The sequence below is a fragment of the Mercenaria mercenaria genome, chromosome 1 (genome assembly GCF_021730395.1).
Source record: "Mercenaria mercenaria strain notata chromosome 1, MADL_Memer_1, whole genome shotgun sequence".
NCBI classification, from domain to species: Eukaryota; Metazoa; Mollusca; class Bivalvia; order Venerida; family Veneridae; genus Mercenaria; species Mercenaria mercenaria.
In genome coordinates, this window is record NC_069361.1 from 55,762,898 (window position 1) to 55,769,240 (window position 6,343).

A 6,343-nucleotide genomic window follows, 5' to 3' on the forward strand; every position below is an offset into this window, starting at 1 on the left:
AGAAAGATATTTAAAAAATGGAATAATCAACTGTTGTCCCGTTACGTTGAATCTAGTCAAATAATACAGTATGCAGACTTTTAATTTCGTTGTCATTTATTTCTAAATTTTAGTTAAAACAGCTATTTCCTTAGGACTAAAGCTTCAAGAAGTGAATTTCAAATTTTACAGATAAAATAAGCGGGGATATTTTATGTTCTTTGTGATTTAATTTAGTGCATTGACATAAACACAAAATTCACAACAATTCATCCCTCATGAATATCAAACAATTTCATGGTACTCGAGTTATTCTTATGAACATCTGTAAAAAACTTATTCTTATTTACAATATAATAAAAAGAAAATATATATTATGGTCAATCTGTATTTAGTATTAAACCAAATGAGACCTAGTCTGGCTGCTTAAGGCAGATGGCTGCTAAAGACAAGTTGAAAGTTGAACATTAAGTCAATGTAATAAAGGTGACTGCTAAGGCAGATTTAAGTGTACATGTATTACTGTGCCCCCCTTTGAGGAAGGAGGGGTATATTGTTTTGCAGACGTCAGTCGGTCTGTCTGTAGGTCTGTCAGTCCATAAACCGATCAATTTCCCGATGATAACCCAAGGCTTGGGCCTAGGATTATGAAAGTTGATAGGGAGGTTGGTCATGACCAGCAGATGAACCCTATAGCTTTTGAAATCAGTAGGTCAAAGGTCAAGGACACAGTGATGCGGAACAGTTAAACAGTTTCAGGAAGATAACTTGAGAACGCTTGGACCTAGGATTATCAAAGTTGAGAGGGAGGTTGGTCTTGACCAGGAGATGACCCCTATTGATTTTGAGATCAGTAGGTCAAAGGTCAAGGTCACAGTGACCCGGAACAGTTGAACTGTTTCCGTCCGGTAACTTGAGAAGGCTTAGACCTAGTATCACAAAACTTAATAGGGAGGTTGATCAGGACCAGCAAGTAACCCCTATCGATTTTGAGATCAGTAGGTCAAAGTTCAAGGTCACAGTGACCCGTAACAGTTAAACCTTTTCTGGACGATAACTTGAGAACACTTGGGCCTAGGATCTAGAAACTAATTGGGAGGTTGGTCATGACAAGCTGATGACTATTGATTTTGAGATCAGTGGGTCAAAGGTCAATGTAACTGTGACCCAGAACAGTAAAAACTTTTTTTGCCAAATAACTAGAGAATGCTTTGGTCTAAGATCACATGGGGTGTGGGGAGCATTTCGTGTTCTTCAAGCTCTCGTTAACATAAAAAAATACGTATAGTTATATTATTTCGTTATACATACATTTTTTTTCTACATTCATTTATATAGTGTTAATGTTATATTTAGTTTATCATATGTTTTTCTTATATGGAAGAAGTTTATTTATTAAGAACAAGTATTTAATATACATCATTCTTAGTCAGCATATATTGCAATTTTATCTTTCATTTCACCTGTTGATCTTTTTACTAGTCGTAATATTTTTGCACCTCCTTGTTTTAAAGAATATTTTTAGGGATTTACAGTCAAACCTTTGCTAAAAGACTATCTGTGCAAAGAGACCGCCTGCCTCGAAAGATCACTAGTTTTATTTCCAATCTTAACATTAGTAGTATATTTTTAACCGTGGTTAAAACATTTAAAGCATCCCTATATAATATAAACAAAAGGCAGAACAGTTTTACATGCATCACATTTTGGTTATAAACAAACCTGCTTGTGTATTAACTTATTTTTTTCAATACTGTAAATATTCTAATTATCCCCTATGCCTTAATAAGCTTGCACCCCAGATTTATCAACAGATAAATGAGATTGTTTTACCTAAAGTGAGCATGACCTCATATAAATACCCATTCCCACAATTTGAGGTAAGATCTACCTACCTTTTAGACAGCAGCTTACTTTTTCTCACATTTGATAAGCAATTGCCCAGTCTCTCTTTATAAATAATCTTTTACATCACGTGTGATTTCCCAGTTTTGTAGTCTTTTATGCCAGTTCATCTTTCCATCCTAAAATTTTCTGTCTGAAAAAATTAGAAAAGTCCATACCTCAAGAATGGCCCATCCAAAATATTTGACTAAATGGTTCTGACTATAATAGAAGCAGGGTGGCCTTTTACGGTACCTGTTCTACACTTCTTTGGTTATTTTTCTATGTAGAATATTAACATTTTATGTTGCACTCCGAGTTTAAATGGATATTGAAATCTACACTTTATTTGTAAAGTAGAAACTTCAAGTAGGCCTAGAGATACAGAAATGTCCGTCTCTGGGATATACCGGTATCATCATTTAATGTGCATGCATTCCTGTTTTTATAAGATTGAAATTTTTATTATCATGTAAATATATGATGTATATATGAATTGATACTTATAGATATTCGGTGCAGGCCATCTTATATGTATTTTCTTTGTTACCTATATTTTAGATGTAATACATCTTTGCTATTTAAATCTTTTAGAGTCATACTGTTTATTTTCTGTTAATACAAGGCGTCCTCAAAAATATCTAACCTCCCATGTCTCATTTAACTATCAGTGTAGTGCTGATCATTTCATGTCATTTCTGATTTCAAGATATCTGTTTGTGTATGTGTAAGCAGAGGAAATCCCATTATATAGTAATGAGCAACTATTTGAATGCACCCTGTATTAAATACAGCTTCTTGTTACATGCAAATTTGCATGCGTTTTTTTAGATATGAAAATTGGGTTAACATGTCAATGTCTGAATTTTGGTTCCTTGGATTCTTGCTGAAATTCTGTTATATGAATTTCACTGTCTGAAAATGTAAAGGTTAAAAGCACCACCAATGAAATGTAGAAAAATTGAAAATTTCCTTTAGAAAATAAGATAGCTCCTAGCCTTCTACAAGAAGGAAATCTCAGTCTCACAACCTCATATTTTATAGTATTGAACCTGTACTGAACCTACTGTAGGATCTACCAATTCTGTGACAGGGATGGTAATAAATTGCGACATTCAAAGGTTTCCCAAGGCAGTTTTTGTATCTGTATTCAACCTGGTCAATGAAAAAAACTGAAGACTTATTTTAAAAAGAAACTGAACTTATTTTTAAAAGAATGTTTTACACAGAAATGTTGCTTTTATGCTAACTGAGGTATCCTGAAAGTTTTATGACAATCTATCAACAATTAAAGTCCAGATTCAAATTTTAGAACTTTTTTGTGGGCAAAATTCAAATTTTACAAAAAAACATGGTTTCTTTGGACAAAAATTCAAAACTGTTAAAGATCCTTTTGCCACTCAACACAGAGTTCTTTAGAATGATATATAATTTGAATGGTATTATCTTATATTTTAATAAGTTATACATGTATTTATAGAGAAATAAAGGAAAATCCTTGTTACAGAAAAGGTTGATAAAACAGTACATGTAAAATTTTTTAGATAAATTTTATACAAACCAGTTATGATATCCATAAACAAACCAATGTTACCTTTAAATACTCAACTTATCTTTAAAGTTAGTATGAATTTGTTATTTTAATTTCAACCAGGATTGAAATGTATTTATGAATATTTTATGTCTTTATTTCTTCCAGAATGGAAGTTTTTAAAAATTTATTTTTGTAAATCCTAAATTTAATTACTTTTAATTCAAACTAGTTTTAAAGTGAAATTTTTATTTTCACTTCATAAATCTTCTTTTCATCTTGTTTTAAGATAAAGTTCAAAACCTGCCATTAATCTAACGTATGTTGTAAGCTACCTTAAAATCTTGCTGTATATGAAGTTGTAGTGTTAGGTAAATTCTGCTGAAGTCTTGTTAAAAAATGCTTAGTTTTCTTTTTGTTGTTAAGGTAGTGGAGGTGTAATGTTAAGGTAGTTGAGGTGTAATGACAGCTGGCTAACTAGGGATTCTCTGTTTGTGATTTTGGCATTCTCTCGTTTTATGGAAAGCTATATTCGCTTTGAGCTGTATTTACGTCCGAAGAATGCCAAGTTGTCAAGCAGGAGTATGAAATAACACAAAAAATTGCTATGTGTCTTAGGGGTCCACAACCTTAAACTGGAAAAAAACATTGTTTTATTTCTGTCTGACAAAATGTAATATAGCAACTTTTATGAACTTTTACCAGGTTTTTATTTTCAAAAACCTAGTACATCAAAATATCCATATATATATATTAGATTTTACAAAACCATAACATCACCCTTGGATCATTGTATTACAGATATATTACACTGTTATATATATATATATATCATTATCATCTGATCATTATACAGACACAACCATTATGTTACATGTTATATGAAACCAGAAAAGATGGAGGACAAAATAAAAATTATAACTGTATGAAATCTTGTTGTTTTCTTTTGATTTCATTGCCAGAGGTTTTTTAGGCCAAGTGCCATGTTGCGGACTTACATGCTGAAGCGAATGACTGCTATGATTTTGAGCTTCCCTTTGTGTTGATTTTTTTTTTCATTAGCGGAAGCCCTTCCCCTTGTCATTACGAAAGCAGTTGTGTGATGCTCCAATGGGAACACTGGATTTTCTAAACCAGTGAAACCTGTACAGTAGCCATATGACCTTAGCTGTTGATTTATTTTAAACCTAAAAGAACCTTTCCATCTATCTTTTTTTCCTGCCACTGCAATAAATAACCTGTTGCATTTAGTGTTACCATATGTGTTTTGCAGCCAGTCAATTGTGTCTGCCAAATCTTGCCCAGCCAAATATCTTGTGGTGCAATTAACTTGGCACAGATTTTCTCCAAAAAAGGATGTGTTATGTGCAAAACCCAAAGCTCAAAGATGGACACACACACTGGTCAAAGATTTTACTTTACTTCAGTTGTCCAGTCTAAAACTTGTTTATGAATGAACAGATATTCAATTATCTTGGCAAAAGCATTTACCATAGCAAGATGACTTATAGTAAGCACGATCCAGTCTCCTACATCAAAGGTCATGGTGTTACTTAGAGGTTAAATACTGTAACTAATTTTTTGTCAAGCCCGCCTGCAGAAGCGAAGACAGTCCTCCAAATGGCTGTTTGGTTTATGTGCGTGCGTCCGTCCAGATTTGTTTGTCCGGATCATAACTTTGACATGCATAGAACAATCTTGTATGGAACAATCTTGGCATAAGTGTTAACCTCAGAGAGACGGAGTGTCGTGCACAAACCTCAGGTTCCTAGCTCAAGTTGGATGTCAAAAGTCTTGTCACATCTTGTCCGGCCAATTGCTTTGACATGCCTCGAGGAATCTTGTTATATTTGGCATGAATGTATAACTCAATGAGACGAAGTGTCATGTGCAAACCCCAGGTTCCTCTCTCAAAGGTCAAGGTCACAGTCAGAGGTCTAGTCTTGTCAACTACATAGCTTCTTTATACATGTATTGAATGGATACTCAAACATTCACCAAACGAGGTGACATTTCCATTGCAAGACCCACTAGCTAAAATGTAAAAATTCAGTGTACACAATATATTTTTCAATCTGCTTTTCTTTTAAACTACAATTTTGGGGTAAAAATATGGGGGTAGGGGGCTTATGTTCCTATGCCTATTTGTGAGTTATTGATATGAATTGTTCAATCCTTGCCAACAGCTGTACATGACTTATATGCATTAATTAGTGTTAGTACAAAATGTAGGAAGTCTGGATGACTTGTGTTGTTGTACACCATATGTAAATGGAATAGATGTGTTTCCTTAACTTGTAGATCTACCCAAACTTACTGCATGGTCATATGCAACTTGTTGACAATGCAAGACTATGTAAACAATCATATTGGGGGCAATTTGTGGGGACTGGGGGTGTCACTTGTAGGATGTAATTTTTCTGTGAGTAGAGGTGGGAACAGAATCTCAAAACCCCAGGTGTACAACTTCCCGTGCTGAATGACATTTCTAGATGCTATTCCTATAGTTTCATGACTCCAGGTAATATACTTCAAAAGATACCTGCAACACAAACTTTTAGGCCCTTCATGTATATTTTTGACAATGTTAATGGCCATAACTAACCTGGCTGAGTGAAATCCCAACCAAAACTACAGATGCACTATTTCACATGCTGGATAACAATCTTTGATGACACTAGGTCAAATACTTCATCACAAACGCACAACATAAATTCAGTCGGATGTACATCCTGATGTATAGACAAGGGCAAATCATAGCCCCTCCCTGAAAATTTGAAAGAGGGGAGAGGGGGTTTGTATGCGCAAAAAAACTGGTAAATGTAAAATAAAATAATTCCCATTATAGCCAAATAATAGATTTACAACAACTTCTGGAAACAAGAGGGCCATGAAGGCCCTGTATTGCTCACCTGACCTATTGACCTAAAGATCATTAAGATTAACATT